This window comes from Phalangium opilio, unplaced genomic scaffold (genome assembly GCF_054372755.1).
Source record: "Phalangium opilio isolate 3A_F unplaced genomic scaffold, DU_Popi_V2 ptg001170l_1, whole genome shotgun sequence".
In the NCBI taxonomy this organism is placed as follows: Eukaryota; Metazoa; Arthropoda; class Arachnida; order Opiliones; family Phalangiidae; genus Phalangium; species Phalangium opilio.
This window is the reverse complement of record NW_028324255.1, coordinates 9,269,425-9,296,347: the sequence shown is the minus strand read 5'-3', so window position 1 is coordinate 9,296,347 and position 26,923 is coordinate 9,269,425. Positions and strand designations below refer to the sequence as shown.

At 38.6% G+C, this 26,923-nt stretch overlaps 62 non-coding genes across 62 annotated transcripts; all 62 read right to left on the bottom strand.

The window, feature by feature from the left end:
* Nucleotides 1-221: 221 nt before the first annotated feature.
* On the bottom strand, nt 222-294 carry TRNAK-UUU (transfer RNA lysine (anticodon UUU)). Its single transcript has one exon. It is a non-coding gene; the product is annotated as a tRNA-Lys (tRNA).
* A 467-nt stretch (nt 295-761) lies between these two features.
* TRNAK-UUU (transfer RNA lysine (anticodon UUU)) lies at nt 762-834 on the bottom strand. Its single transcript has one exon. It is a non-coding gene; the product is annotated as a tRNA-Lys (tRNA).
* Nucleotides 835-1,661: 827 nt separating this feature from the next.
* TRNAK-UUU (transfer RNA lysine (anticodon UUU)) lies at nt 1,662-1,734 on the bottom strand. The gene has a single exon. It is a non-coding gene; the product is annotated as a tRNA-Lys (tRNA).
* A 467-nt stretch (nt 1,735-2,201) lies between these two features.
* On the bottom strand, nt 2,202-2,274 carry TRNAE-UUC (transfer RNA glutamic acid (anticodon UUC)). The gene has a single exon. It is a non-coding gene; the product is annotated as a tRNA-Glu (tRNA).
* A 285-nt stretch (nt 2,275-2,559) lies between these two features.
* TRNAK-UUU (transfer RNA lysine (anticodon UUU)) lies at nt 2,560-2,632 on the bottom strand. Its single transcript has one exon. It is a non-coding gene; the product is annotated as a tRNA-Lys (tRNA).
* Nucleotides 2,633-3,817: 1,185 nt separating this feature from the next.
* On the bottom strand, nt 3,818-3,890 carry TRNAK-UUU (transfer RNA lysine (anticodon UUU)). The gene has a single exon. It is a non-coding gene; the product is annotated as a tRNA-Lys (tRNA).
* A 107-nt stretch (nt 3,891-3,997) lies between these two features.
* On the bottom strand, nt 3,998-4,070 carry TRNAK-UUU (transfer RNA lysine (anticodon UUU)). The gene has a single exon. It is a non-coding gene; the product is annotated as a tRNA-Lys (tRNA).
* Nucleotides 4,071-5,435: 1,365 nt separating this feature from the next.
* Nucleotides 5,436-5,508, bottom strand: TRNAE-UUC (transfer RNA glutamic acid (anticodon UUC)). Its single transcript has one exon. It is a non-coding gene; the product is annotated as a tRNA-Glu (tRNA).
* A 285-nt stretch (nt 5,509-5,793) lies between these two features.
* Nucleotides 5,794-5,866, bottom strand: TRNAK-UUU (transfer RNA lysine (anticodon UUU)). Its single transcript has one exon. It is a non-coding gene; the product is annotated as a tRNA-Lys (tRNA).
* Nucleotides 5,867-6,691: 825 nt separating this feature from the next.
* On the bottom strand, nt 6,692-6,764 carry TRNAK-UUU (transfer RNA lysine (anticodon UUU)). The gene has a single exon. It is a non-coding gene; the product is annotated as a tRNA-Lys (tRNA).
* A 1,365-nt stretch (nt 6,765-8,129) lies between these two features.
* TRNAK-UUU (transfer RNA lysine (anticodon UUU)) lies at nt 8,130-8,202 on the bottom strand. Its single transcript has one exon. It is a non-coding gene; the product is annotated as a tRNA-Lys (tRNA).
* A 285-nt stretch (nt 8,203-8,487) lies between these two features.
* TRNAK-UUU (transfer RNA lysine (anticodon UUU)) lies at nt 8,488-8,560 on the bottom strand. The gene has a single exon. It is a non-coding gene; the product is annotated as a tRNA-Lys (tRNA).
* A 467-nt stretch (nt 8,561-9,027) lies between these two features.
* Nucleotides 9,028-9,100, bottom strand: TRNAK-UUU (transfer RNA lysine (anticodon UUU)). Its single transcript has one exon. It is a non-coding gene; the product is annotated as a tRNA-Lys (tRNA).
* Nucleotides 9,101-9,385: 285 nt separating this feature from the next.
* TRNAK-UUU (transfer RNA lysine (anticodon UUU)) lies at nt 9,386-9,458 on the bottom strand. The gene has a single exon. It is a non-coding gene; the product is annotated as a tRNA-Lys (tRNA).
* Nucleotides 9,459-9,744: 286 nt separating this feature from the next.
* Nucleotides 9,745-9,817, bottom strand: TRNAK-UUU (transfer RNA lysine (anticodon UUU)). The gene has a single exon. It is a non-coding gene; the product is annotated as a tRNA-Lys (tRNA).
* Nucleotides 9,818-10,102: 285 nt separating this feature from the next.
* Nucleotides 10,103-10,175, bottom strand: TRNAK-UUU (transfer RNA lysine (anticodon UUU)). Its single transcript has one exon. It is a non-coding gene; the product is annotated as a tRNA-Lys (tRNA).
* A 107-nt stretch (nt 10,176-10,282) lies between these two features.
* On the bottom strand, nt 10,283-10,355 carry TRNAK-UUU (transfer RNA lysine (anticodon UUU)). The gene has a single exon. It is a non-coding gene; the product is annotated as a tRNA-Lys (tRNA).
* Nucleotides 10,356-10,820: 465 nt separating this feature from the next.
* On the bottom strand, nt 10,821-10,893 carry TRNAK-UUU (transfer RNA lysine (anticodon UUU)). The gene has a single exon. It is a non-coding gene; the product is annotated as a tRNA-Lys (tRNA).
* Nucleotides 10,894-11,178: 285 nt separating this feature from the next.
* On the bottom strand, nt 11,179-11,251 carry TRNAK-UUU (transfer RNA lysine (anticodon UUU)). The gene has a single exon. It is a non-coding gene; the product is annotated as a tRNA-Lys (tRNA).
* Nucleotides 11,252-11,538: 287 nt separating this feature from the next.
* TRNAK-UUU (transfer RNA lysine (anticodon UUU)) lies at nt 11,539-11,611 on the bottom strand. The gene has a single exon. It is a non-coding gene; the product is annotated as a tRNA-Lys (tRNA).
* Nucleotides 11,612-11,718: 107 nt separating this feature from the next.
* On the bottom strand, nt 11,719-11,791 carry TRNAK-UUU (transfer RNA lysine (anticodon UUU)). Its single transcript has one exon. It is a non-coding gene; the product is annotated as a tRNA-Lys (tRNA).
* A 287-nt stretch (nt 11,792-12,078) lies between these two features.
* On the bottom strand, nt 12,079-12,151 carry TRNAK-UUU (transfer RNA lysine (anticodon UUU)). The gene has a single exon. It is a non-coding gene; the product is annotated as a tRNA-Lys (tRNA).
* An 824-nt stretch (nt 12,152-12,975) lies between these two features.
* TRNAK-UUU (transfer RNA lysine (anticodon UUU)) lies at nt 12,976-13,048 on the bottom strand. Its single transcript has one exon. It is a non-coding gene; the product is annotated as a tRNA-Lys (tRNA).
* Nucleotides 13,049-13,155: 107 nt separating this feature from the next.
* Nucleotides 13,156-13,228, bottom strand: TRNAK-UUU (transfer RNA lysine (anticodon UUU)). The gene has a single exon. It is a non-coding gene; the product is annotated as a tRNA-Lys (tRNA).
* A 107-nt stretch (nt 13,229-13,335) lies between these two features.
* TRNAK-UUU (transfer RNA lysine (anticodon UUU)) lies at nt 13,336-13,408 on the bottom strand. Its single transcript has one exon. It is a non-coding gene; the product is annotated as a tRNA-Lys (tRNA).
* Nucleotides 13,409-13,693: 285 nt separating this feature from the next.
* TRNAK-UUU (transfer RNA lysine (anticodon UUU)) lies at nt 13,694-13,766 on the bottom strand. The gene has a single exon. It is a non-coding gene; the product is annotated as a tRNA-Lys (tRNA).
* Nucleotides 13,767-13,873: 107 nt separating this feature from the next.
* TRNAK-UUU (transfer RNA lysine (anticodon UUU)) lies at nt 13,874-13,946 on the bottom strand. The gene has a single exon. It is a non-coding gene; the product is annotated as a tRNA-Lys (tRNA).
* Nucleotides 13,947-14,231: 285 nt separating this feature from the next.
* On the bottom strand, nt 14,232-14,304 carry TRNAK-UUU (transfer RNA lysine (anticodon UUU)). Its single transcript has one exon. It is a non-coding gene; the product is annotated as a tRNA-Lys (tRNA).
* A 287-nt stretch (nt 14,305-14,591) lies between these two features.
* Nucleotides 14,592-14,664, bottom strand: TRNAK-UUU (transfer RNA lysine (anticodon UUU)). Its single transcript has one exon. It is a non-coding gene; the product is annotated as a tRNA-Lys (tRNA).
* Nucleotides 14,665-14,771: 107 nt separating this feature from the next.
* On the bottom strand, nt 14,772-14,844 carry TRNAK-UUU (transfer RNA lysine (anticodon UUU)). The gene has a single exon. It is a non-coding gene; the product is annotated as a tRNA-Lys (tRNA).
* A 287-nt stretch (nt 14,845-15,131) lies between these two features.
* On the bottom strand, nt 15,132-15,204 carry TRNAK-UUU (transfer RNA lysine (anticodon UUU)). The gene has a single exon. It is a non-coding gene; the product is annotated as a tRNA-Lys (tRNA).
* A 1,003-nt stretch (nt 15,205-16,207) lies between these two features.
* TRNAK-UUU (transfer RNA lysine (anticodon UUU)) lies at nt 16,208-16,280 on the bottom strand. The gene has a single exon. It is a non-coding gene; the product is annotated as a tRNA-Lys (tRNA).
* Nucleotides 16,281-16,387: 107 nt separating this feature from the next.
* On the bottom strand, nt 16,388-16,460 carry TRNAK-UUU (transfer RNA lysine (anticodon UUU)). Its single transcript has one exon. It is a non-coding gene; the product is annotated as a tRNA-Lys (tRNA).
* A 107-nt stretch (nt 16,461-16,567) lies between these two features.
* Nucleotides 16,568-16,640, bottom strand: TRNAK-UUU (transfer RNA lysine (anticodon UUU)). Its single transcript has one exon. It is a non-coding gene; the product is annotated as a tRNA-Lys (tRNA).
* A 285-nt stretch (nt 16,641-16,925) lies between these two features.
* Nucleotides 16,926-16,998, bottom strand: TRNAK-UUU (transfer RNA lysine (anticodon UUU)). Its single transcript has one exon. It is a non-coding gene; the product is annotated as a tRNA-Lys (tRNA).
* A 467-nt stretch (nt 16,999-17,465) lies between these two features.
* Nucleotides 17,466-17,538, bottom strand: TRNAK-UUU (transfer RNA lysine (anticodon UUU)). The gene has a single exon. It is a non-coding gene; the product is annotated as a tRNA-Lys (tRNA).
* A 107-nt stretch (nt 17,539-17,645) lies between these two features.
* On the bottom strand, nt 17,646-17,718 carry TRNAK-UUU (transfer RNA lysine (anticodon UUU)). The gene has a single exon. It is a non-coding gene; the product is annotated as a tRNA-Lys (tRNA).
* Nucleotides 17,719-18,185: 467 nt separating this feature from the next.
* On the bottom strand, nt 18,186-18,258 carry TRNAK-UUU (transfer RNA lysine (anticodon UUU)). The gene has a single exon. It is a non-coding gene; the product is annotated as a tRNA-Lys (tRNA).
* A 107-nt stretch (nt 18,259-18,365) lies between these two features.
* Nucleotides 18,366-18,438, bottom strand: TRNAK-UUU (transfer RNA lysine (anticodon UUU)). Its single transcript has one exon. It is a non-coding gene; the product is annotated as a tRNA-Lys (tRNA).
* An 825-nt stretch (nt 18,439-19,263) lies between these two features.
* On the bottom strand, nt 19,264-19,336 carry TRNAK-UUU (transfer RNA lysine (anticodon UUU)). The gene has a single exon. It is a non-coding gene; the product is annotated as a tRNA-Lys (tRNA).
* A 107-nt stretch (nt 19,337-19,443) lies between these two features.
* Nucleotides 19,444-19,516, bottom strand: TRNAK-UUU (transfer RNA lysine (anticodon UUU)). The gene has a single exon. It is a non-coding gene; the product is annotated as a tRNA-Lys (tRNA).
* Nucleotides 19,517-19,623: 107 nt separating this feature from the next.
* TRNAK-UUU (transfer RNA lysine (anticodon UUU)) lies at nt 19,624-19,696 on the bottom strand. The gene has a single exon. It is a non-coding gene; the product is annotated as a tRNA-Lys (tRNA).
* A 107-nt stretch (nt 19,697-19,803) lies between these two features.
* TRNAK-UUU (transfer RNA lysine (anticodon UUU)) lies at nt 19,804-19,876 on the bottom strand. The gene has a single exon. It is a non-coding gene; the product is annotated as a tRNA-Lys (tRNA).
* Nucleotides 19,877-20,343: 467 nt separating this feature from the next.
* On the bottom strand, nt 20,344-20,416 carry TRNAK-UUU (transfer RNA lysine (anticodon UUU)). Its single transcript has one exon. It is a non-coding gene; the product is annotated as a tRNA-Lys (tRNA).
* A 463-nt stretch (nt 20,417-20,879) lies between these two features.
* On the bottom strand, nt 20,880-20,952 carry TRNAK-UUU (transfer RNA lysine (anticodon UUU)). The gene has a single exon. It is a non-coding gene; the product is annotated as a tRNA-Lys (tRNA).
* Nucleotides 20,953-21,419: 467 nt separating this feature from the next.
* On the bottom strand, nt 21,420-21,492 carry TRNAK-UUU (transfer RNA lysine (anticodon UUU)). The gene has a single exon. It is a non-coding gene; the product is annotated as a tRNA-Lys (tRNA).
* A 107-nt stretch (nt 21,493-21,599) lies between these two features.
* TRNAK-UUU (transfer RNA lysine (anticodon UUU)) lies at nt 21,600-21,672 on the bottom strand. The gene has a single exon. It is a non-coding gene; the product is annotated as a tRNA-Lys (tRNA).
* A 467-nt stretch (nt 21,673-22,139) lies between these two features.
* TRNAK-UUU (transfer RNA lysine (anticodon UUU)) lies at nt 22,140-22,212 on the bottom strand. The gene has a single exon. It is a non-coding gene; the product is annotated as a tRNA-Lys (tRNA).
* A 107-nt stretch (nt 22,213-22,319) lies between these two features.
* Nucleotides 22,320-22,392, bottom strand: TRNAK-UUU (transfer RNA lysine (anticodon UUU)). Its single transcript has one exon. It is a non-coding gene; the product is annotated as a tRNA-Lys (tRNA).
* Nucleotides 22,393-22,679: 287 nt separating this feature from the next.
* On the bottom strand, nt 22,680-22,752 carry TRNAK-UUU (transfer RNA lysine (anticodon UUU)). The gene has a single exon. It is a non-coding gene; the product is annotated as a tRNA-Lys (tRNA).
* A 107-nt stretch (nt 22,753-22,859) lies between these two features.
* TRNAK-UUU (transfer RNA lysine (anticodon UUU)) lies at nt 22,860-22,932 on the bottom strand. Its single transcript has one exon. It is a non-coding gene; the product is annotated as a tRNA-Lys (tRNA).
* Nucleotides 22,933-23,039: 107 nt separating this feature from the next.
* On the bottom strand, nt 23,040-23,112 carry TRNAK-UUU (transfer RNA lysine (anticodon UUU)). The gene has a single exon. It is a non-coding gene; the product is annotated as a tRNA-Lys (tRNA).
* Nucleotides 23,113-23,399: 287 nt separating this feature from the next.
* Nucleotides 23,400-23,472, bottom strand: TRNAK-UUU (transfer RNA lysine (anticodon UUU)). Its single transcript has one exon. It is a non-coding gene; the product is annotated as a tRNA-Lys (tRNA).
* Nucleotides 23,473-23,937: 465 nt separating this feature from the next.
* On the bottom strand, nt 23,938-24,010 carry TRNAK-UUU (transfer RNA lysine (anticodon UUU)). Its single transcript has one exon. It is a non-coding gene; the product is annotated as a tRNA-Lys (tRNA).
* A 107-nt stretch (nt 24,011-24,117) lies between these two features.
* TRNAK-UUU (transfer RNA lysine (anticodon UUU)) lies at nt 24,118-24,190 on the bottom strand. The gene has a single exon. It is a non-coding gene; the product is annotated as a tRNA-Lys (tRNA).
* A 287-nt stretch (nt 24,191-24,477) lies between these two features.
* On the bottom strand, nt 24,478-24,550 carry TRNAK-UUU (transfer RNA lysine (anticodon UUU)). The gene has a single exon. It is a non-coding gene; the product is annotated as a tRNA-Lys (tRNA).
* An 824-nt stretch (nt 24,551-25,374) lies between these two features.
* Nucleotides 25,375-25,447, bottom strand: TRNAK-UUU (transfer RNA lysine (anticodon UUU)). The gene has a single exon. It is a non-coding gene; the product is annotated as a tRNA-Lys (tRNA).
* Nucleotides 25,448-25,554: 107 nt separating this feature from the next.
* On the bottom strand, nt 25,555-25,627 carry TRNAK-UUU (transfer RNA lysine (anticodon UUU)). Its single transcript has one exon. It is a non-coding gene; the product is annotated as a tRNA-Lys (tRNA).
* Nucleotides 25,628-25,734: 107 nt separating this feature from the next.
* TRNAK-UUU (transfer RNA lysine (anticodon UUU)) lies at nt 25,735-25,807 on the bottom strand. The gene has a single exon. It is a non-coding gene; the product is annotated as a tRNA-Lys (tRNA).
* Nucleotides 25,808-26,092: 285 nt separating this feature from the next.
* TRNAK-UUU (transfer RNA lysine (anticodon UUU)) lies at nt 26,093-26,165 on the bottom strand. Its single transcript has one exon. It is a non-coding gene; the product is annotated as a tRNA-Lys (tRNA).
* A 107-nt stretch (nt 26,166-26,272) lies between these two features.
* TRNAK-UUU (transfer RNA lysine (anticodon UUU)) lies at nt 26,273-26,345 on the bottom strand. Its single transcript has one exon. It is a non-coding gene; the product is annotated as a tRNA-Lys (tRNA).
* Nucleotides 26,346-26,630: 285 nt separating this feature from the next.
* TRNAK-UUU (transfer RNA lysine (anticodon UUU)) lies at nt 26,631-26,703 on the bottom strand. Its single transcript has one exon. It is a non-coding gene; the product is annotated as a tRNA-Lys (tRNA).
* Nucleotides 26,704-26,923: the final 220 nt, after the last annotated feature.

Here is a 26,923-nt window from a genome sequence, read left to right as displayed (position 1 = left end):
TGATCTGAAGTTTAAATTATTGATGATTCTTTAAAAACACAGTCGCCCGAACAAGGAGTCGAACCCTGGACCGTGGTTTGAAGCCTAACGCTCTACCGACTGAGCTATCCGAGCTGATACGAAATGAACTCCCGTAATAATTGGGATTAGAATTTCAATAATTTTACTGGAAATTAAATGATCTGAAGTTTAAATTATTGATGATTCTTCAAAAACACAGTCGCCCGAACAGGGACTAGAACCCTGGACCGTTAGGTTAAAAGCCTAACGCTCTACCGACTGAGCTATCCGGGCTCAAGCCAGGTGAACTCCCGTAATAATTGGGATAAGAATTTCAATAATTTTACTGGAAATTAAATGATCTGAAGTTTAAATTTTTGATGATTCTTCAAAAACCGAGTCGCCCGAACAGGGACTCGAACCCTGGACCGTTAGGTTAAAAGCCTAACGCTCTACCGACTGAGCTATCCTGTCTCAAACGAAGTTAAATCCCGTAATAATTGGAATTAGAATTTACATAAATTTATTGAAAGTGAAATGATCTGAAGTTTAAATTATTGATGATTCTTCAAAAACAGAATGGCCCGAACAGGTACTCTAACCCTGGACCGTTAGGTTAAAAGCCTAACGCTCTACCGACTGAGCTATCCGGGCTCAAGCGAGGTGAACTCACGTAATAATTGGAATTAGAATTTACATAAATTTATTGAAAGTGAAATGATCTGAAGTTTAAATTATTGACGATTCTTTAAAAACAGAGTCGCCCGAACAGGGACTCGAACCCTGGACCGTTAGGTTAAAAGCCTAACGCTCTACCGACTGAGCTATCCGGGCTGAAACGAAATGAACTCCGGTAATAATTCGGATTAGAATTTCAATAATTTTACTGGAAATTAGATGATCTGAAGTTTAAATTATTGATGATTCTTCAAAAACACAGTCGCACGAACAGGGACTAGAACCCTGGACCGTTAGGTTAAAAGCCTAACGCTCTACCGACTGAGCTATCCGGGCTCAAGCCAGGTGAACTCCCGTAATAATTGGGATAAGAATTTCAATAATTTTACTGGAAATTAAATGATCTGAAGTTTAAATTTTTGATGTTTCTTCAAAAACAGAGTCGCCCGAACACGGACTCGAACCCTGGACCGTTAGGTTAAAAGCCTAACGCTCTACCGACTGAGCTATCCTGTCTCAAACGAAGTTAAATCCCGTAATAATTGGAATTAGAATTTACATAAATTTATTGAAAGTGAAATGATCTGAAGTTTAAATTATTGATGATTCTTCAAAAACAGAATGGCCCGAACAGGTACTCTAACCCTGGACCGTTAGGTTAAAAGCCTAACGCTCTACCGACTGAGCTATCCGGGCTCAAGCGAGGTGAACTCACGTAATAATTGGAATTAGAATTTACATAAATTTATTGAAAGTGAAATGATCTGAAGTTTAAATTATTGACGATTCTTTAAAAACAGAGTCGCCCGAACAGGGACTCGAACCCTGGACCGTTAATTTAAAAGCTTAACGCTCTACCGACTGAGCTATCCGGGCTGAAACGAAATGAACTCCCGTAATAATTGGGATTAGAATTTAAATAATTTTACTGGAAATTAAATGATCTGAAGTTTAAATTATTGATGATTCTTCAAAAACACAGTCGCCCGAACAGGGACTCGAACCCTGGACCGTTAGGTTAAAAGCGTAACGCTCTACCGACTGAGCTATCCGAGCTGAAACGAAATGAACTCCCGTAATAATTGGGAATAGAATTTCAATAATTTTACTGGAAATTAAATGATCTGAAGTTTAAATTTTTGATGATTCTTCAAAAACAGAGTCGCCCGAACAGGGACTCGAACCCTGGACCGTTAGGTTAAAAGCCTAACGCTCTACAGACTGAGCTATCCTGTCTCAAACGAAGTTAAATCCCGTAATAATTGGAATTAGAATTTACATAAATTTATTGAAAGTGAAATGATCTGAAGTTTAAATTATTGATGATTCTTCAAAAACAGAATGGCCCGAACAGGTACTCTAACCCTGGACCGTTAGGTTAAAAGCCTAACGCTCTACCGACTGAGCTATCCGTGCTCAAGCGAGGTGAACTCACGTAATAATTGGAATTAGAATTTACATAAATTTATTGAAAGTGAAATGATCTGAAGTTTAAATTATTGACGATTCTTTAAAAACAGAGTCGCCCGAACAGGGACTCGAACCCTGGACCGTTAGGTTGAAAGCCTAACGCTCTACCGACTGAGCTATCCGGGCTAAAACGAAATGAATTCCCGTAATAATTGGGATTAGAATTTAAATAATTTTACTGGAAATTAAATGATCTGAAGTTTAAATTATTGATGATTCTTTAAAAACACAGTCGCCCGAACAAGGAGTCGAACCCTGGACCGTGGTTTGAAGCCTAACGCTCTACCGACTGAGCTATCCGAGCTGAAACGAAATGAACTCCCGTAATAATTGGGATTAGAATTTCAATAATTTTACTGGAAATTAAATGATCTGAAGTTTAAATTATTGATGATTCTTCAAAAACACAGTCGCCCGAACAGGGACTCGAACCCTGGACCGTTAGGTTAAAAGCGTAACGCTCTACCGACTGAGCTATCCGGGCTCAAGCGAGGTGAACTCCCGTAATAATTGGAATAAGAATTTCAATAATTTTACTGGAAATTAAATGATCTGAAGTTTAAATTATTGATGATTCTTCAAAAACAGAATGGCCCGAACAGGTACTCGAACCCTGGACCGTTAGGTTAAAAGCCAAACGCTCTACCGACTGAGCTATCCTGTCTCAAACGAAGTTAAATCCCGTAATAATTGGAATTAGAATTTACATAAATTTATTGAAAGTGAAATGATCTGAAGTTTAAATTATTGATGATTCTTCAAAAACAGAATGGCCCGAACAGGTACTCTAACCCTGGACCGTTAGGTTAAAAGCCTAACGCTCTACCGACTGAGCTATCCGGGCTCAAGCGAGGTGAACTCACGTAATAATTGGAATTAGAATTTACATAAATTTATTGAAAGTGAAATGATCTGAAGTTTAAATTATTGACGATTCTTTAAAAACAGAGTCGCCCGAACAGGGACTCGAACCCTGGAACGTTAATTTAAAAGCTTAACGCTCTACCGACTGAGCTATCCGGGCTGAAACGAAATGAACTCCCGTAATAATTGGGATTAGAATTTAAATAATTTTACTGGAAATTAAATGATCTGAAGTTAAAATTATTGATGATTCTTCAAAAACACAGTCGCCCGAACAAGGAGTCGAACCCTGGACCGTTTTTTGAATCCTAATGCTCTACCGACTGAGCTATCCGAGCTGAAACGAAATGAACTCCCGTAATAATTGGGATTAGAATTTCAATAATTTTACTGGAAATTAAATGATCTGAAGTTTAAATTTTTGATGATTCTTCAAAAACAGAGTCGCCCGAACAGGGACTCGAACCCTGGACCGTTAGGTTAAAAGCCTAACGCTCTACCGACTGAGCTATCCTGTCTCAAACGAAGTTAAATCCCGTAATAATTGGAATTAGAATTTACATAAATTTATTGAAAGTGAAATGATCTGAAGTTTAAATTATTGATGATTCTTCAAAAACAGAATGGCCCGAACAGGTACTCTAACCCTGGACCGTTAGGTTAAAAGCCTAACGCTCTACCGACTGAGCTATCCGGGCTCAAGCGAGGTGAACTCACGTAATAATTGGAATTAGAATTTACATAAATTTATTGAAAGTGAAATGATCTGAAGTTTAAATTATTGACGATTCTTTAAAAACAGAGTCGCCCGAACAGGGACTCGAACCCTGGACCGTAAGGTTAAAAGCCTAACGCTCTACCGACTGAGCTATCCGGGCTCAAGCGAGGTGAACTCACGTAATAATTGGAATTAGAATTTACATAAATTTATTGAAAGTGAAATGATCTGAAGTTTAAATTATTGACGATTCTTTAAAAACAGAGTCGCCCGAACAGGGACTCGAACCCTGGACCGTTAGGTTAAAAGCCTAACGCTCTACCGACTGAGCTATCCGGGCTGAAACGAAATGAACTCCGGTAATAATTCGGATTAGAATTTCAATAATTTTACTGGAAATTAAATGATCTGAAGTTTAAATTATTGATGATTCTTCAAAAACACAGTCGCACGAACAGGGACTAGAACCCTGGACCGTTAGGTTAAAAGCCTAACGCTCTACCGACTGAGCTATCCGGGCTCAAGCCAGGTGAACTCCCGTAATAATTGGGATAAGAATTTCAATAATTTTACTGGAAATTAAATGATCTGAAGTTTAAATTTTTGATGTTTCTTCAAAAACAGAGTCGCCCGAACACGGACTCGAACCCTGGACCGTTAGGTTAAAAGCCTAACGCTCTACCGACTGAGCTATCCTGTCTCAAACGAAGTTAAATCCCGTAATAATTGGAATTAGAATTTACATAAATTTATTGAAAGTGAAATGATCTGAAGTTTAAATTATTGATGATTCTTCAAAAACAGAATGGCCCGAACAGGTACTCTAACCCTGGACCGTTAGGTTAAAAGCCTAACGCTCTACCGACTGAGCTATCCGGGCTCAAGCGAGGTGAACTCACGTAATAATTGGAATTAGAATTTACATAAATTTATTGAAAGTGAAATGATCTGAAGTTTAAATTATTGACGATTCTTTAAAAACAGAGTCGCCCGAACAGGGACTCGAACCCTGGACCGTTAATTTAAAAGCTTAACGCTCTACCGACTGAGCTATCCGGGCTGAAACGAAATGAACTCCCGTAATAATTGGGATTAGAATTTAAATAATTTTACTGGAAATTAAATGATCTGAAGTTAAAATTATTGATGATTCTTCAAAAACACAGTCGCCCGAACAAGGAGTCGAACCCTGGACCGTTTTTTGAATCCTAATGCTCTACCGACTGAGCTATCCGAGCTGAAACGAAATGAACTCCCGTAATAATTGGGATTAGAATTTCAATAATTTTACTGGAAATTAAATGATCTGAAGTTTAAATTTTTGATGATTCTTCAAAAACAGAGTCGCCCGAACAGGGACTCGAACCCTGGACCGTTAGGTTAAAAGCCTAACGCTCTACCGACTGAGCTATCCTGTCTCAAACGAAGTTAAATCCCGTAATAATTGGAATTAGAATTTACATAAATTTATTGAAAGTGAAATGATCTGAAGTTTAAATTATTGATGATTCTTCAAAAACAGAATGGCCCGAACAGGTACTCTAACCCTGGACCGTTAGGTTAAAAGCCTAACGCTCTACCGACTGAGCTATCCGGGCTCAAGCGAGGTGAACTCACGTAATAATTGGAATTAGAATTTACATAAATTTATTGAAAGTGAAATGATCTGAAGTTTAAATTATTGACGATTCTTTAAAAACAGAGTCGCCCGAACAGGGACTCGAACCCTGGACCGTTAGGTTGAAAGCCTAACGCTCTACCGACTGAGCTATCCGGGCTAAAACGAAATGAATTCCCGTAATAATTGGGATTAGAATTTAAATAATTTTACTGGAAATTAAATGATCTGAAGTTTAAATTATTGATGATTCTTTAAAAACACAGTCGCCCGAACAAGGAGTCGAACCCTGGACCGTGGTTTGAAGCCTAACGCTCTACCGACTGAGCTATCCGAGCTGAAACGAAATGAACTCCCGTAATAATTGGGATTAGAATTTCAATAATTTTACTGGAAATTAAATGATCTGAAGTTTAAATTATTGATGATTCTTCAAAAACACAGTCGCCCGAACAGGGACTCGAACCCTGGACCGTTAGGTTAAAAGCGTAACGCTCTACCGACTGAGCTATCCGGGCTCAAGCGAGGTGAACTCCCGTAATAATTGGAATAAGAATTTCAATAACTTTACTGGAAATTAAATGATCTGAAGTTTAAATTATTGATGATTCTTCAAAAACAGAATGGCCCGAACAGGTACTCGAACCCTGGACCGTTAGGTTAAAAGCCAAACGCTCTACCGACTGAGCTATCCTGTCTCAAACGAAGTTAAATCCCGTAATAATTGGAATTAGAATTTACATAAATTTATTGAAAGTGAAATGATCTGAAGTTTAAATTATTGATGATTCTTCAAAAACAGAATGGCCCGAACAGGTACTCTAACCCTGGACCGTTAGGTTAAAAGCCTAACGCTCTACCGACTGAGCTATCCGGGCTCAAGCGAGGTGAACTCACGTAATAATTGGAATTAGAATTTACATAAATTTATTGAAAGTGAAATGATCTGAAGTTTAAATTATTGACGATTCTTTAAAAACAGAGTCGCCCGAACAGGGACTCGAACCCTGGACCGTTAATTTAAAAGCTTAACGCTCTACCGACTGAGCTATCCGGGCTGAAACGAAATGAACTCCCGTAATAATTGGGATTAGAATTTAAATAATTTTACTGGAAATTAAATGATCTGAAGTTAAAATTATTGATGATTCTTCAAAAACACAGTCGCCCGAACAAGGAGTCGAACCCTGGACCGTTTTTTGAATCCTAATGCTCTACCGACTGAGCTATCCGAGCTGAAACGAAATGAACTCCCGTAATAATTGGGATTAGAATTTCAATAATTTTACTGGAAATTAAATGATCTGAAGTTTAAATTTTTGATGATTCTTCAAAAACAGAGTCGCCCGAACAGGGACTCGAACCCTGGACCGTTAGGTTAAAAGCCTAACGCTCTACCGACTGAGCTATCCGGGCTCAAGCGAGGTGAACTCCCGTAATAATTGGAATAAGAATTTCAATAATTTTACTGGAAATTAAATGATCTGAAGTTTAAATTATTGATGATTCTTCAAAAACAGAATGGCCCGAACAGGTACTCGAACCCTGGACCGTTAGGTTAAAAGCCAAACGCTCTACCGACTGAGCTATCCGGGCTCAAGCGAGGTGAACTCACGTAATAATTGGAATTAGAATTTACATAAATTTATTGAAAGTGAAATGATCTGAAGTTTAAATTATTGACGATTCTTTAAAAACAGAGTCGCCCGAACAGGGACTCGAACCCTGGACCGTTAGGTTAAAAGCCTAACGCTCTACCGACTGAGCTATCCTGTCTCAAACGAAGTTAAATCCCGTAATAATTGGAATTAGAATTTACATAAATTTATTGAAAGTGAAATGATCTGAAGTTTAAATTATTGATGATTCTTCAAAAACAGAATGGCCCGAACATGAACTCTAACCCTGGACCGTTAGGTTAAAAGCCTAACGCTCTACCGACTGAGCTATCCGGGCTCAAGCGAGGTGAACTCACGTAATAATTGGAATTAGAATTTACATAAATTTATTGAAAGTGAAATGATCTGAAGTTTAAATTATTGACGATTCTTTAAAAACAGAGTCGCCCGAACAGGGACTCGAACCCTGGACCGTTAATTTAAAAGCTTAACGCTCTACCGACTGAGCTATCCGGGCTGAAACGAAATGAACTCCCGTAATAATTGGGATTAGAATTTAAATAATTTTACTGGAAATTAAATGATCTGAAGTTAAAATTATTGATGATTCTTCAAAAACACAGTCGCCCGAACAAGGAGTCGAACCCTGGACCGTTTTTTGAATCCTAATGCTCTACCGACTGAGCTATCCGAGCTGAAACGAAATGAACTCCCGTAATAATTGGGATTAGAATTTCAATAATTTTACTGGAAATTAAATGATCTGAAGTTTAAATTTTTGATGATTCTTCAAAAACAGAGTCGCCCGAACAGGGACTCGAACCCTGGACCGTTAGGTTAAAAGCCTAACGCTCTACCGACTGAGCTATCCTGTCTCAAACGAAGTTAAATCCCGTAATAATTGGAATTAGAATTTACATAAATTTATTGAAAGTGAAATGATCTGAAGTTTAAATTATTGATGATTCTTCAAAAACAGAATGGCCCGAACAGGTACTCTAACCCTGGACCGTTAGGTTAAAAGCCTAACGCTCTACCGACTGAGCTATCCGGGCTCAAGCGAGGTGAACTCACGTAATAATTGGAATTAGAATTTACATAAATTTATTGAAAGTGAAATGATCTGAAGTTTAAATTATTGACGATTCTTTAAAAACAGAGTCGCCCGAACAGGGACTCGAACCCTGGACCGTTAGGTTAAAAGCCTAACGCTCTACCGACTGAGCTATCCGGGCTAAAACGAAATGAATTCCCGTAATAATTGGGATTAGAATTTAAATAATTTTACTGGAAATTAAATGATCTGAAGTTTAAATTATTGATGATTCTTTAAAAACACAGTCGCCCGAACAAGGAGTCGAACCCTGGACCGTGGTTTGAAGCCTAACGCTCTACCGACTGAGCTATCCGAGCTGAAACGAAATGAACTCCCGTAATAATTGGGATTAGAATTTCAATAATTTTACTGGAAATTAAATGATCTGAAGTTTAAATTATTGATGATTCTTCAAAAACACAGTCGCCCGAACAGGGACTTGAACCCTGGACCGTTAGGTTAAAAGCCTAACGCTCTACCGACTGAGCTATCCGGGCTCAAGCGAGGTGAACTCCCGTAATAATTGGAATAAGAATTTCAATAATTTTACTGGAAATTAAATGATCTGAAGTTTAAATTATTGATGATTCTTCAAAAACAGAATGGCCCGAACAGGTACTCGAACCCTGGACCGTTAGGTTAAAAGCCAAACGCTCTACCGACTGAGCTATCCTGTCTCAAACGAAGTTAAATCCCGTAATAATTGGAATTAGAATTTACATAAATTTATTGAAAGTGAAATGATCTGAAGTTTAAATTATTGATGATTCTTCAAAAACAGAATGGCCCGAACAGGTACTCTAACCCTGGACCGTTAGGTTAAAAGCCTAACGCTCTACCGACTGAGCTATCCGGGCTCAAGCGAGGTGAACTCACGTAATAATTGGAATTAGAATTTACATAAATTTATTGAAAGTGAAATGATCTGAAGTTTAAATTATTGACGATTCTTTAAAAACAGAGTCGCCCGAACAGGGACTCGAACCCTGGACCGTTAGGTTAAAAGCCTAACGCTCTACCGACTGAGCTATCCGGGCTAAAACGAAATGAATTCCCGTAATAATTGGGATTAGAATTTAAATAATTTTACTGGAAATTAAATGATCTGAAGTTTAAATTATTGATGATTCTTTAAAAACACAGTCGCCCGAACAAGGAGTCGAACCCTGGACCGTGGTTTGAAGCCTAACGCTCTACCGACTGAGCTATCCGAGCTGAAACGAAATGAACTCCCGTAATAATTGGGATTAGAATTTCAATAATTTTACTGGAAATTAAATGATCTGAAGTTTAAATTATTGATGATTCTTCAAAAACACAGTCGCCCGAACAGGGACTCGAACCCTGGACCGTTAGGTTAAAAGCCTAACGCTCTACCGACTGAGCTATCCGGGCTCAAGCGAGGTGAACTCCCGTAATAATTGGAATAAGAATTTCAATAATTTTACTGGAAATTAAATGATCTGAAGTTTAAATTATTGATGATTCTTCAAAAACAGAATGGCCCGAACAGGTACTCGAACCCTGGACCGTTAGGTTAAAGCCAAACGCTCTACCGACTGAGCTATCCGGGCTCAAGCGAGGTGAACTCACGTAATAATTGGAATTAGAATTTACATAAATTTATTGAAAGTGAAATGATCTGAAGTTTAAATTATTGACGATTCTTTAAAAACAGAGTCGCCCGAACAGGGACTCGAACCCTGGACCGTTAGGTTAAAAGCTTAACGCTCTACCGACTGAGCTATCCGGGCTGAAACGAAATGAACTTCCGTAATATTTGGGATTAGAATTTCAATAATTTTACTGGAAATTAAATGATCTGAAGTTTAAATTATTGATGATTCTTCAAAAACACAGTCGCCCGAACAAGGAGTCGAACCCTGGACCGTGGTTTGAAGCCTAACGCTCTACCGACTGAGCTATCCGAGCTGAAACGAAATGAACTCCCGTAGTAATTGGGATTAGAATTTCAATAATTTTACTGGAAATTAAATGATCTGAAGTTTAAATTATTGATGATTCTTCAAAAACACAGTCGCCCGAACAGGGACTCGAACCCTGGACCGTTAGGTTAAAAGCCTAACGCTCTACCGACTGAGCTATCCGGGCTCAAGCGAGGTGAACTCACGTAATAATTGGAATTAGAATTTACATAAATTTATTGAAAGTGAAATGATCTGAAGTTTAAATTATTGACGATTCTTTAAAAACAGAGTCGCCCGAACAGGGACTCGAACCCTGGACCGTTAGGTTAAAAGCTTAACGCTCTACCGACTGAGCTATCCGGGCTGAAACGAAATGAACTTCCGTAATATTTGGGATTAGAATTTAAATAATTTTACTGGAAATTAAATGATCTGAAGTTTAAATTATTGATGATTCTTCAAAAACACAGTCGCCCGAACAAGGAGTCGAACCCTGGACCGTGGTTTGAAGCCTAACGCTCTACCGACTGAGCTATCCGAGCTGAAACGAAATGAACTCCCGTAATAATTGGGATTAGAATTTCAATAATTTTACTGGAAATTAAATGATCTGAAGTTTAAATTATTGATGATTCTTCAAAAACAGAATGGCCCGAAGAGGTACTCGAACCCTGGACCGTTAGGTTAAAAGCCTAACGCTCTACCGACTGAGCTATCCGGGCTCAAGCGAGGTGAACTCACGTAATAATTGAAACTAGAATTTACATAAATTTATTGAAAGTGAAATGATCTGAAGTTTAAATTATTGACGATTCTTTAAAAACAGAGTCGCCCGAACAGGGACTCGAACCCTGGACCGTTAGGTTAAAAGCTTAACGCTCTACCGACTGAGCTATCCGGGCTGAAACGAAATGAACTTCCGTAATATTTGGGATTAGAATTTCAATAATTTTACTGGAAATTAAATGATCTGAAGTTTAAATTATTGATGATTCTTCAAAAACACAGTCGCCCGAACAAGGAGTCGAACCCTGGACCGTGGTTTGAAGCCTAACGCTCTACCGACTGAGCTATCCGAGCTGAAACGAAATGAACTCCCGTAATAATTGGGATTAGAATTTCAATAATTTTACTGGAAATTAAATGATCTGAAGTTTAAATTATTGATGATTCTTCAAAAACACAGTCGCCCGAACAGGGACTCGAACCCTGGACCGTTAGGTTAAAAGCCTAACGCTCTACCGACTGAGCTATCCGGGCTCAAGCGATGTGAACTCCCGTAATAATTGGAATAAGAATTTCAATAATTTTATTGGAAATTAAATGATCTGAAGTTTAAATTATTGATGATTCTTCAAAAACAGAATGGCCCGAACAGGTACTCGAACTCTGGACCGTTAGGTTAAAAGCCTAACGCTCTACCGACTGAGCTATCCGGGCTCAAGCGAGGTGAACTCACGTAATAATTGGAATTAGAATTTACATAAATTTATTGAAAGTGAAATGATCTGAAGTTTAAATTATTGACGATTCTTTAAAAACAGAGTCGCCCGAACAGGGACTCGAACCCTGGACCGTTAGGTTAAAAGCTTAACGCTCTACCGACTGAGCTATCCGGGCTGAAACGAAATGAACTTCCGTAATATTTGGGATTAGAATTTCAATAATTTTACTGGAAATTAAATGATCTGAAGTTTAAATTATTGATGATTCTTCAAAAACACAGTCGCTCGAACAGGGACTCGAACCCTGGACCGTTAGGTTAAAAGCCTAACGCTCTACCGACTGAGCTATCCGGGCTCAAGCGAGGTGAACTCCCGTAATAATTGGAATAAGAATTTCAATAATTTTACTGGAAATTAAATGATCTGAAGTTTAAATTATTGATGATTCTTCAAAAACAGAATGGCCCGAACAGGTACTCTAGCCCTGGACCGTTAGGTTAAAAGCCTAACGCTCTACCGACTGAGCTATCCGGGCTCAAGCGAGGTGAACTCACGTAATAATTGGAATTAGAATTTACATAAATTTATTGAAAGTGAAATGATCTGAAGTTTAAATTATTGACGATTCTTTAAAAACAGAGTCGCCCGAACAGGGACTCGAACCCTGGACCGTTAGGTTAAAAGCCTAACGCTCTACCGACTGAGCTATCCGGGCTGAAACGAAATGAACTCCCGTAATAATTGGGATTAGAATTTCAATAATTTTACTGGAAATTAAATGATCTGAAGTTTAAATTATTGATGATTCTTCAAAAACACAGTCGCCCGAACAGGGACTAGAACCCTGGACCGTTAGGTTAAAAGCCTAACGCTCTACCGACTGAGCTATCCGCGCTCAAACCAGGTGAACTCCCGTAATAATTGGGATAAGAATTTCAATAATTTTACTGGAAATTAAATGATCTGAAGTTTAAATTTTTGATGATTCTTCAAAAACAGAGTCGCCCGAACAGGGACTCGAACCCTGGACCGTTAGGTTAAAAGCCTAACGCTCTACCGACTGAGCTATCCTGTCTCAAACGAAGTTAAATCCCGTAATAATTGGAATTAGAATTTACATAAATTTATTGAAAGTGAAATGATCTGAAGTTTAAATTATTGATGATTCTTCAAAAACAGAATGGCCCGAACAGGTACTCTAACCCTGGACCGTTAGGTTAAAAGCCTAACGCTCTACCGACTGAGCTATCCGGGCTAAAACGAAATGAACTCCCGTAATAATTGGGATTAGAATTTAAATAATTTTACTGGAAATTAAATGATCTGAAGTTTAAATTATTGATGATTCTTTAAAAACACAGTCGCCCGAACAAGGAGTCGAACCCTGGACCGTGGTTTGAAGCCTAACGCTCTACCGACTGAGCTATCCGAGCTGAAACAAATGAACTCCCGTAATAATTGGGGTTAGAATTTCAATAATTTTACTGGAAATTAAATGATCTGAAGTTTAAATTATTGATGATTCTTCAAAAACACAGTCGCCCGAACAGGGACTCGAACCCTGGACCGTTAGGTTAAAAGCCTAACGCTCTACCGACTGAGCTATCCGGGCTCAAGCTAGGTGAACTCCCGTAATAATTGGAATAAGAATTTCAATAATTTTACTGGAAATTAAATGATCTGAAGTTTAAATTATTGATGATTCTTCAAAAACAGAATGGCCCGAACAGGTACTCGAACCCTGGACCGTTAGGTTAAAAGCCTAACGCTCTACCGACTGAGCTATCCGGGCTCAAGCGAGGTAAACTCACGTAATAATTGGAATTAGAATTTACATAAATTTATTGAAAGTGAAATGATCTGAAGTTTAAATTATTGACGATTCTTTAAAAACAGAGTCGCCCGAACAGGGACTCGAACCCTGGACCGTTAGGTTAAAAGCCTAACGCTCTACCGACTGAGCTATCCGGGCTGAAACGAAATGAACTCCCGTAATAATTGGGATGAGAATTTCAATAATTTTACTGGAAATTAAATGATCTGAAGTTTAAATTATTGATGATTCTTCAAAAACACAGTCGCCCGAACAAGGAGTCGAACCCTGGACCGTGGTTTGAAGAATAACGCTAACACGAACGAGCTATCCGAGCTGAAACGAAATGAACTCCCGTAATAATTGGGATTAGAATTTCAATAATTTTACTGGAAATTAAATGATCTGAAGTTTAAATTATTGATGATTCTTCAAAAACAGAATGGCCCGAACAGGTACTCGAACCCTGGACCGTTAGGTTAAAAGCCTAACGCTCTACCGACTGAGCTATCCGGGCTCAAGCGAGGTGAACTCACGTAATAATTGGAATTAGAATTTACATAAATTTATTGAAAGTGAAATGATCTGAAGTTTAAATTATTGACGATTCTTTAAAAACAGAGTCGCCCGAACAGGGACTCGAACCCTGGACCGTTAGGTTAAAAGCCTAACGCTCTACCGACTGAGCTATCCGGGCTCAAGCGAGGTGAACTCACGTAATAATTGGAATTAGAATTTACATAAATTTATTGAAAGTGAAATGATCTGAAGTTTAAATTATTGATGATTCTTCAAAAACACAGTCGCCCGAACAAGGAGTCGAACCCTGGACCGTGGTTTGAAGCCTAACGCTCTACCGACTGAGCTATCCGAGCTGAAACGAAATGAACTCCCGTAATAATTGGGATTAGAATTTCAATAATTTTACTGGAAATTAAATGATCTGAAGTTTAAATTATTGATGATTCTTCAAAAACACAGTCGCCCGAACAGGGACTCGAACCCTGGACCGTTAGGTTAAAAGCCTAACGCTCTACCGACTGAGCTATCCGGGTTCAAGCGATGTGAACTCCCGTAATAATTGGAATAAGAATTTCAATAATTTTATTGGAAATTAAATGATCTGAAGTTTAAATTATTGATGATTCTTCAAAAACAGAATGGCCCGAACAGGTACTCGAACTCTGGACCGTTAGGTTAAAAGCCTAACGCTCTACCGACTGAGCTATCCGGGCTCAAGCGAGGTGAACTCACGTAATAATTGGAATTAGAATTTACATAAATTTATTGAAAGTGAAATGATCTGAAGTTTAAATTATTGACGATTCTTTAAAAACAGAGTCGCCCGAACAGGGACTCGAACCCTGGACCGTTAGGTTAAAAGCTTAACGCTCTACCGACTGAGCTATCCGGGCTGAAACGAAATGAACTTCCGTAATATTTGGGATTAGAATTTCAATAATTTTACTGGAAATTAAATGATCTGAAGTTTAAATTATTGATGATTCTTCAAAAACACAGTCGCTCGAACAGGGACTCGAACCCTGGACCGTTAGGTTAAAAGCCTAACGCTCTACCGACTGAGCTATCCGGGCTCAAGCGAGGTGAACTCCCGTAATAATTGGAATAAGAATTTCAATAATTTTACTGGAAATTAAATGATCTGAAGTTTAAATTATTGATGATTCTTCAAAAACAGAATGGCCCGAACAGGTACTCTAGCCCTGGACCGTTAGGTTAAAAGCCTAACGCTCTACCGACTGAGCTATCCGGGCTCAAGCGAGGTGAACTCACGTAATAATTGGAATTAGAATTTACATAAATTTATTGAAAGTGAAATGATCTGAAGTTTAAATTATTGACGATTCTTTAAAAACAGAGTCGCCCGAACAGGGACTCGAACCCTGGACCGTTAGGTTAAAAGCCTAACGCTCTACCGACTGAGCTATCCGGGCTGAAACGAAATGAACTCCCGTAATAATTGGGATGAGAATTTCAATAATTTTACTGGAAATTAAATGATCTGAAGTTTAAATTATTGATGATTCTTCAAAAACACAGTCGCCCGAACAGGGACTTGAACCCTGGACCGTTAGGTTAAAAGCCTAACGCTCTACCGACTGAGCTATCCGCGATCAAGCCAGGTGAACTCCCGTAATAATTGGGATAAGAATTTCAATAATTTTACTGGAAATTAAATGATCTGAAGTTTAAATTTTTGATGATTCTTCAAAAACAGAGTCGCCCGAACAGGAACTCGAACCCTGGACCGTTAGGTTAAAAGCCTAACGCTCTACCGACTGAGCTATCCTGTCTCAAACGAAGTTAAATCCCGTAATAATTGGAATTAGAATTTACATAAATTTATTGAAAGTGAAATGATCTGAAGTTTAAATTATTGATGATTCTTCAAAAACAGAATGGCCCGAACAGGTACTCTAACCTTGGACCGTTAGGTTAAAAGCTTAACGCTCTACCGACTGAGCTATCCGGGCTGAAACGAAATGAACTTCCGTAATAATTGGGATTAGAATTTCAATAATTTTACTGGAAATTAAATGATCTGAAGTTTAAATTATTGATGATTCTTCAAAAACACAGTCGCCCGAACAAGGAGACGAACCCTGGACCGTGGTTTGAAGCCTAACGCTCTACCGACTGAGCTATCCGGGCTAAAACGAAATGAACTCCCGTAATAATTGGGATTAGAATTTCAATAATTTTACTGGAAATTAAATGATCTGAAGTTTAAATTATTGATGATTCTTTAAAAACACAGTCGCCCGAACAAGGAGTCGAACCCTGGACCGTGGTTTGAAGCCTAACGCTCTACCGACTGAGCTATCCGAGCTGAAACGAAATGAACTCCCGTAATAATTGGAATTAGAATTTCAATAATTTTACTGGAAATTAAATGATCTGAAGTTTAAATTATTGATGATTCTTCAAAAACAGAGTCGCCCGAACAGGGACTCGAACCCTGGACCGTTAGGTTAAAAGCCTAACGCTCTACCGACTGAGCTATCCGGGCTCAAGCGAGGTGAACTCCCGTAATAATTGGAATAAGAATTTCAATAATTTTACTGGAAATTAAATGATCTGAAGTTTAAATTATTGATGATTCTTCAAAAACAGAATGGCCCGAACAGGTACTCGAACCCTGGACCGTTAGGTTAAAAGCCTAACGCTCTACCGACTGAGCTATCCGGGCTCAAGCGAGGTGAACTCACGTAATAATTGGAATTAGAATTTACATAAATTTATTGAAAGTGAAATGATCTGAAGTTTAAATTATTGACGATTCTTTAAAAACAGAGTCGCCCGAACAGGGACTCGAACCCTGGACCGTTAGGTTAAAAGCTTAACGCTCTACCGACTGAGCTATCCGGGCTGAAACGAAATGAACTCCCGTAATAATTGGGATTAGAATTTCAATAATTTTACTGGAAATTAAATGATCTGAAGTTTAAATTATTGTTGATTCTTCAAAAACACAGTCGCCCGAACAAGGAGTCGAACCCTGGACCGTGGTTTGAAGCCTAACGCTCTACCGACTGAGCTATCCGAGCTGAAACGAAATGAACTCCCGTAATAATTGGGATTAGAATTTCAATAATTTTACTGGAAATTAAATGATCTGAAGTTTAAATTATTGATGATTCTTCAAAAACACAGTCGCCCGAACAGGGACTCGAACCCTGGACCGTTAGGTTAAAACCCTAACGCTCTACCGACTGAGCTACCCGGGCTCAAGCGAGGTGAACTCCCGTAATAATTGGAATAAGAATTTCAATAATTTTACTGGAAATTAAATGATCTGAAGTTTAAATTATTGATGATTCTTCAAAAACAGAATGGCCCGAACAGGTACTCGAACCCTGGACCGTTAGGTTAAAAGCCTAACCCTCTACCGACTGAGCTTTCCTGTCTCAAACGAAGTTAAATCCCGTAATAATTGGAATTAGAATTTACATAAATTTATTGAAAGTATATTGATCTGAAGTTTAAATTATTGATGATTCTTCAAAAACAGAATGGCCCGAACAGGTACTCTAACCCTGGAGCGTTAGGTTAAAAGCCTAACGCTCTACCGACTGAGCTATCCGGGCTCAAGCGAGGTGAACTCACGTAATAATTGGAATTAGAATTTACATAAATTTATTGAAAGTGAAATGATCTGAAGTTTAAATTATTGACGATTCTTTAAAAACATAGTCGCCCGAACAGGGACTCGAACCCTGGACCGTTAGGTTAAAAGCCTAACGCTCTACCGACTGAGCTATCCGGGCTCAAGCGAGGTGAACTCACGTAATAATTGGAATTAGAATTTACATAAATTTATTGAAAGTGAAATGATCTGAAGTTTAAATTATTGACGATTCTTTAAAAACAGAGTCGCCCGAACAGGGACTCGAACCCTGGACCGTTAGGTTAAAAGCCTAACGCTCTACCGACTGAGCTATCCGGGCTGAAACGAAATGAACTCCCGTAATAATTGGGATTAGAATTTCAATAATTTTACTGGAAATTAAATGATCTGAAGTTTAAATTATTGATGATTCTTCAAAAACAGAGTCGCCCGAACAGGAACTCGAACCCTGGACCGTTAGGTTAAAAGCCTAACGCTCTACCGACTGAGCTATCCTGTCTCAAACGAAGTTAAATCCCGTAATAATTGGAATTAGAATTTACATAAATTTATTGAAAGTGAATTGATCTGAAGTTTAAATTATTGATGATTCTTCAAAAACAGAATGGCCCGAACAGGTACTCTAACCCTGGAGCGTTAGGTTAAAAGCCTAACGCTCTACCGACTGAGCTATCCGGGCTCAAGCGAGGTGAACTCACGTAATAATTGGAATTAGAATTTACATAAATTTATTGAAAGTGAAATGATCTGAAGTTTAAATTATTGACGATTCTTTAAAAACATAGTCGCCCGAACAGGGACTCGAACCCTGAACCGTTAGGTTAAAAGCCTAACGCTCTACCGACTGAGCTATCCGGGCTCAAGCGAGGTGAACTCACGTAATAATTGGAATTAGAATTTACATAAATTTATTGAAAGTGAAATGATCTGAAGTTTAAATTATTGACGATTCTTTAAAAACAGAGTCGCCCGAACAGGGACTCGAACCCTGGACCGTTAGGTTAAAAGCCTAACGCTCTACCGACTGAGCTATCCGGGCTGAAACGAAATGAACTCCCGTAATAATTGGGATTAGAATTTCAATAATTTTACTGGAAATTAAATGATCTGAAGTTTAAATTATTGATGATTCTTCAAAAACACAGTCGCCCGAACAGGGACTAGAACCCTGGACCGTTAGGTTAAAAGCCTAACGCTCTACCGACTGAGCTATCCGCGCTCAAACAAGGTGAACTCCCGTAATAATTGGGATAAGAATTTCAATAATTTTACTGGAAATTAAATGATCTGAAGTTTAAATTTTTGATGATTCTTCAAAAACAGAGTCGCCCGAACAGGGACTCAAACCCTGGACCGTTAGGTTAAAAGCCTAACGCTCTACCGACTGAGCTATCCTGTCTCAAACGAAGTTAAATCCCGTAATAATTGGAATTAGAATTTACATAAATTTATTGAAAGTGAAATGATCTGAAGTTTAAATTATTGATGATTCTTCAAAAACAGAATGGCCCGAACAGGTACTCTAACCCTGGACCGTTAGGTTAAAAGCCTAACGCTCTACCGACTGAGCTATCCGGGCTAAAACGAAATGAACTCCCGTAATAATTGGGATTAGAATTTAAATAATTTTACTGGAAATTAAATGATCTGAAGTTTAAATTATTGATGATTCTTTAAAAACACAGTCGCCCGAACAAGGAGTCGAACCCTGGACCGTGGTTTGAAGCCTAACGCTCTACCGACTGAGCTATCCGAGCTGAAACGAAATGAACTCCCGTAATAATTGGGATTAGAATTTCAATAATTTTACTGGAAATTAAATGATCTGAAGTTTAAATTATTGATGATTCTTCAAAAACACAGTCGCCCGAACAGGGACTCGAACCCTGGACCGTTAGGTTAAAAGCCTAACGCTCTACCGACTGAGCTATCCGGGCTCAAGCTAGGTGAACTCCCGAAATAATTGGAATAAGAATTTCAATAATTTTACTGGAAATTAAATGATCTGAAGTTTAAATTATTGATGATTCTTCAAAAACAGAATGGCCCGAACAGGTACTCGAACCCTGGACCGTTAGGTTAAAAGCCTAACGCTCTACCGACTGAGCTATCCGGGCTCAAGCGAGGTGAACTCACGTAATAATTGGAATTAGAATTTACATAAATTTATTGAAAGTGAAATGATCTGAAGTTTAAATTATTGACGATTCTTTAAAAACAGAGTCGCCCGAACAGGGACTCGAACCCTGGACCGTTAGGTTAAAAGCCTAACGCTCTACCGACTGAGCTATCCGGGCTGAAACGAAATGAACTCCCGTAATAATTGGGATTAGAATTTCAATAATTTTACTGGAAATTAAATGATCTGAAGTTTAAATTATTGATGATTCTTCAAAAACACAGTCGCCCGAACAGGGACTTGAACCCTGGACCGTTAGGTTAAAAGCCTAACGCTCTACCGACTGAGCTATCCGCGCTCAAGCCAGGTGAACTCCCGTAATAATTGGGATAAGAATTTCAATAATTTTACTGGAAATTAAATGATCTGAAGTTTAAATTTTTGATGATTCTTCAAAAACAGAGTCGCCCGAACAGGAACTCGAACCCTGGACCGTTAGGTTAAAAGCCTAACGCTCTACCGACTGAGCTATCCTGTCTCAAACGAAGTTAAATCCCGTAATAATTGGAATTAGAATTTACATAAATTTATTGAAAGTGAAATGATCTGAAGTTTAAATTATTGATGATTCTTCAAAAACAGAATGGCCCGAACAGGTACTCTAACCCTGGACCGTTAGGTTAAAAGCCTAACGCTCTACCGACTGAGCTATCCGGGCTCAAGCGAGGTGAACTCACGTAATAATTGGAATTAGAATTTACATAAATTTATTGAAAGTGAAATGATCTGAAGTTTAAATTATTGACGATTCTTTAAAAACAGAGTCGCCCGAACAGGGACTCGAACCCTGGACCGTTAGGTTAAAAGCTTAACGCTCTACCGACTGAGCTATCCGGGCTGAAACGAAATGAACTTCCGTAATAATTGGGATTAGAATTTCAATAATTTTACTGGAAATTAAATGATCTGAAGTTTAAAGTATTGATGATTCTTCAAAAACACAGTCGCCCGAACAAGGAGACGAACCCTGGACCGTGGTTTGAAGCCTAACGCTCTACCGACTGAGCTATCCGGGCTAAAACGAAATGAACTCCCGTAATAATTGGGATTAGAATTTCAATAATTTTACTGGAAATTAAATGATCTGAAGTTTAAATTATTGATGATTCTTTAAAAACACAGTCGCCCGAACAAGGAGTCGAACCCTGGACCGTGGTTTGAAGCCTAACGCTCTACCGACTGAGCTATCCGAGCTGAAACGAAATGAACTCCCGTAATAATTGGAATTAGAATTTCAATAATTTTACTGGAAATTAAATGATCTGAAGTTTAAATTATTGATGATTCTTCAAAAACAGAGTCGCCCGAACAGGGACTCGAACCCTGGACCGTTAGGTTAAAAGCCTAACGCTCTACCGACTGAGCTATCCGGGCTCAAGCGAGGTGAACTCCCGTAATAATTGGAATAAGAATTTCAATAATTTTACTGGAAATTAAATGATCTGAAGTTTAAATTATTGATGATTCTTCAAAAACAGAATGGCCCGAATAGGTACTCGAACCCTGGACCGTTAGGTTAAAAGCCTAACCCTCTACCGACTGAGCTTTCCTGTCTCAAACGAAGTTAAATCCCGTAATAATTGGAATTAGAATTTACATAAATTTATTGAAAGTGAATTGATCTGAAGTTTAAATTATTGATGATTCTTCAAAAACAGAATGGCCCGAACAGTTACTCTAACCCTGGAGCGTTAGGTTAAAAGCCTAACGCTCTACCGTCTGAGCTATCCGGGCTCAAGCGAGGTGAACTCACGTAATAATTGGAATTAGAATTTACATAAATTTATTGAAAGTGAAATGATCTGAAGTTTAAATTATTGACGATTCTTTAAAAACATAGTCGCCCGAACAGGGACTCGAACCCTGGACCGTTAGGTTAAAAGCCTAACGCACTACCGACTGAGCTATCCGGGCTGAAACGAAATGAACTCCCGTAATAATTGGGATTAGAATTTCAATAATTTTACTAGAAATTAAATGATCTGAAGTTTAAATTATTGATGATTCTTCAAAAACACAGTCGCCCGAACAGGGACTAGAACCCTGGACCGTTAGGTTAAAAGCCTAACGCTCTACCGACTGAGCTATCCGAGCTCAAGCCAGGTGAACTCCCGTAATAATTGGGATAAGAATTTCAATAATTTTACTGGAAATTAAATGATCTGAAGTTTAAATTTTTGATGATTCTTCAAAAACCGAGTCGCCCGAACAGGGACTCGAACCCTGGACCGTTAGGTTAAAAGCCTAACGCTCTACCGACTGAGCTATCCTGTCTCAAACGAAGTTAAATCCCGTAATAATTGGAATTAGAATTTACATAAATTTATTGAAAGTGAAATGATCTGAAGTTTTAATTATTGATGATTCTTCAAAAACAGAATGGCCCGAACAGGTTCTCTAACCCTGGACCGTTAGGTTAAAAGCCTAACGCTCTACCGACTGAGCTATCCGGGCTCAAGCGAGGTGAACTCACGTAATAATTGGAATTAGAATTTACATAAATTTATTGAAAGTGAAATGATCTGAAGTTTAAATTATTGACGATTCTTTAAAAACAGAGTCGCCCAAACAGGTACTCGAACCCTGGACCGTTAGGTTAAAAGCCTAACGCTCTACCGACTGAGCTATCCGGGCTGAAACGAAATGAACTCCCGTAATAATTGGGATTAGAATTTCAATAATTTTACTGAAAATTAAATGATCTGAAGTTTAAATTATTGATGATTCTTCAAAAACACAGACGCCCGAACAGGGACTAGAACCCTGGACCGTTAGGTTAAAAGCCTAACGCTCTACCGACTGAGCTATCCGGGCTCAAGCGAGATGAACTCCCGTAATAATTGGAATAAGAATTTCAATAATTTTACTGGAAATTAAATGATCTGAAGTTTAAATTATTGATGATTCTTCAAAAACAGAATGGCCCGAACAGGTACTCGAAACCTGGACCGTTAGGTTAAAAGCCTAACGCTCTACCGACTGTGCTATCCTGTCTCAAACGAAGCTAAATCCCGTAATAATTGGAATTAGAGTTTACATAAATTTATTGAAAGTGAAATGATCTGAAGTTTAAATTATTGATGATTCTTCAAAAACAGAATGGCCCGAACAGGTACTCGAACCCTGGACCGTTAGGTTAAAAGCCTAACGCTCTACCGACTGAGCTATCCGGGCTCAAGCGAGGTGAACTCACGTAATAATTGGAATTAGAATTTACATAAATTTATTGAAAGTGAAATGATCTGAAGTTTAAATTATTGACGATTCTTTAAAAACAGAGTCGCCCGAACAGGGACTCGAACCCTGGACCGTTAGATTAAAGGCCTAACGCTTTACCGACTGAGCTATCCGGGCTGAAACGAAATGAACTCCCGTAATAATTGGGATTAGAATTTCAATAATTTTACTGGAAATTAAATGATGTGAAGTTTAAATTATTGATGATTCTTCAAAAACACAGTCGCCCGAACAGGGACTCGAACCCTGGACCGTTAGGTTAAAAGCCTAACGCTCTACCGACTGAGCTATCCGGGCTCAAGCGAGGTGAACTCCCGTAATAATTGGAATAAGAATTTCAATAATTTTACTGGAAATTAAATGATCTGAAGTTCAAATTATTGATGATTCTTCAAAAACAGAATAGCCCGAACAGGTACTCGAACCCTGGACCGTTAGCTTAAAAGCCTAACGCTCTACCGACTGAGCTATCCGGGCTCAAGCGAGGTGAACTCACGTAACAATTGGAATAAGAATTTACATAAATTTATTGAAAGTGAAATGATCTGAAGTTTAAATTATTGACGATTCTTTAAAAACAGAGTCGCCCGAACAGGGACTCGAACCCTGGACCGTTATGTTAAAAGCCTAACGCTCTACCGACTGAGCTATCCGGGCTGAAACGAAATGAACTCCCGTAATTATTGGGATTAGAATTTCAATAATTTTACTGGAAATTAAATGATCTGAAGTTTAAATTATTGATGATTCTTCAAAAACACAGTCGCCCGAACAAGGAGTCGAACCCTGGACCGTGGTTTGAATCCTAATGCTCTACCGACTGAGCTATCCGAGCTGAAACGAAATGAACTCCCGTAATAATTGGGATTAGAATTTCAATAATTTTACTGGAAATTAAATGATCTGAAGTTTAAATTATTGATGATTCTTCAAAAACAGAATGGCCCGAACAGGTACTTGAACTCTGGACCGTTAGGTTAAAAGCCTAACGCTCTACCGACTGAGCTATCCGGGCTCAAGCGAGGTGAACTCACGTAATAATTGGAATTAGAATTTACATAAATTTATTGAAAGTGAAATGATCTGAAGTTTAAATTATTGACGATTCTTTAAAAACAGAGTCGCCCGAACAGGGACTCGAACCCTGGACCGTTAGGTTAAAAGCTTAACGCTCTACCGACTGAGCTATCCGGGCTGAAACGAAATGAACTTCCGTAATATTTGGGATTAGAATTTCAATAATTTTACTGGAAATTAAATGATCTGAAGTTTAAATTATTGATGATTCTTCAAAAACACAGTCGCTCGAACAGGGACTCGAACCCTGGACCGTTAGGTTAAAAGCCTAACGCTCTACCGACTGAGCTATCCGGGCTCAAGCGAGGTGAACTCCCGTAATAATTGGAATAAGAATTTCAATAATTTTACTGGAAATTAAATGATCTGAAGTTTAAATTATTGATGATTCTTCAAAAACAGAATGGCCCGAACAGGTACTCTAGCCCTGGACCGTTAGGTTAAAAGCCTAACGCTCTACCGACTGAGCTATCCGGGCTCAAGCGAGGTGAACTCACGTAATAATTGGAATTAGAATTTACATAAATTTATTGAAAGTGAAATGATCTGAAGTTTAAATTATTGACGATTCTTTAAAAACAGAGTCGCCCGAACAGGGACTCGAACCCTGGACCGTTAGGTTAAAAGCCTAACGCTCTACCGACTGAGCTATCCGGGCTGAAACGAAATGAACTCCCGTAATAATTGGGATTAGAATTTCAATAATTTTACTGGAAATTAAATGATCTGAAGTTTAAATTATTGATGATTCTTCAAAAACACAGTCGCCCGAACAGGGACTAGAACCCTGGACCGTTAGGTTAAAAGCCTAACGCTCTACCGACTGAGCTATCCGCGCTCAAACCAGGTGAACTCCCGTAATAATTGGGATAAGAATTTCAATAATTTTACTGGAAATTAAATGATCTGAAGTTTAAATTTTTGATGATTCTTCAAAAACAGAGTCGCCCGAACAGGGACTCGAACCCTGGACCGTTAGGTTAAAAGCCTAACGCTCTACCGACTGAGCTATCCTGTCTCAAACGAAGTTAAATCCCGTAATAATTGGAATTAGAATTTACATAAATTTATTGAAAGTGAAATGATCTGAAGTTTAAATTATTGATGATTCTTCAAAAACAGAATGGCCCGAACAGGTACTCTAACCCTGGACCGTTAGGTTAAAAGCCTAACGCTCTACCGACTGAGCTATCCGGGCTAAAACGAAATGAACTCCCGTAATAATTGGGATTAGAATTTAAATAATTTTACTGGAAATTAAATGATCTGAAGTTTAAATTATTGATGATTCTTTAAAAACACAGTCGCCCGAACAAGGAGTCGAACCCTGGACCGTGGTTTGAAGCCTAACGCTCTACCGACTGAGCTATCCGAGCTGAAACAAATGAACTCCCGTAATAATTGGGGTTAGAATTTCAATAATTTTACTGGAAATTAAATGATCTGAAGTTTAAATTATTGATGATTCTTCAAAAACACAGTCGCCCGAACAGGGACTCGAACCCTGGACCGTTAGGTTAAAAGCCTAACGCTCTACCGACTGAGCTATCCGGGCTCAAGCTACGTGAACTCCCGTAATAATTGGAATAAGAATTTCAATAATTTTACTGGAAATTAAATGATCTGAAGTTTAAATTATTGATGATTCTTCAAAAACAGAATGGCCCGAACAGGTACTCGAACCCTGGACCGTTAGGTTAAAAGCCTAACGCTCTACCGACTGAGCTATCCGGGCTCAAGCGAGGTAAACTCACGTAATAATTGGAATTAGAATTTACATAAATTTATTGAAAGTGAAATGATCTGAAGTTTAAATTATTGACGATTCTTTAAAAACAGAGTCGCCCGAACAGGGACTCGAACCCTGGACCGTTAGGTTAAAAGCCTAACGCTCTACCGACTGAGCTATCCGGGCTGAAACGAAATGAACTCCCGTAATAATTGGGATGAGAATTTCAATAATTTTACTGGAAATTAAATGATCTGAAGTTTAAATTATTGATGATTCTTCAAAAACACAGTCGCCCGAACAAGGAGTCGAACCCTGGACCGTGGTTTGAAGCCTAACGCTCTACCGACTGAGCTATCCGAGCTGAAACGAAATGAACTCCCGTAATAATTGGGATTAGAATTTCAATAATTTTACTGGAAATTAAATGATCTGAAGTTTAAATTATTGATGATTCTTCAAAAACAGAATGGCCCGAACAGGTACTCGAACCCTGGACCGTTAGGTTAAAAGCCTAACGCTCTACCGACTGAGCTATCCGGGCTCAAGCGAGGTGAACTCACGTAATAATTGGAATTAGAATTTACATAAATTTATTGAAAGTGAAATGATCTGAAATTTAAATTATTGACGATTCTTTAAAAACAGAGTCGCCCGAACAGGGACTCGAACCCTGGACCGTTAGGTTAAAAGCCTAACGCTCTACCGACTGAGCTATCCGGGCTCAAGCGAGGTGAACTCACGTAATAATTGGAATTAGAATTTACATAAATTTATTGAAAGTGAAATGATCTGAAGTTTAAATTATTGATGATTCTTCAAAAACACAGTCGCCCGAACAAGGAGTCGAACCCTGGACCGTGGTTTGAAGCCTAACGCTCTACCGACTGAGCTATCCGAGCTGAAACGAAATGAACTCCCGTAATAATTGGGATTAGAATTTCAATAATTTTACTGGAAATTAAATGATCTGAAGTTTAAATTATTGATGATTCTTCAAAAACACAGTCGCCCGAACAGGGACTCGAACCCTGGACCGTTAGGTTAAAAGCCTAACGCTCTACCGACTGAGCTATCCGGGCTCAAGCGATGTGAACTCCCGTAATAATTGGAATAAGAATTTCAATAATTTTATTGGAAATTAAATGATCTGAAGTTTAAATTATTGATGATTCTTCAAAAACAGAATGGCCCGAACAGGTACTCGAACTCTGGACCGTTAGGTTAAAAGCCTAACGCTCTACCGACTGAGCTATCCGGGCTCAAGCGAGGTGAACTCACGTAATAATTGGAATTAGAATT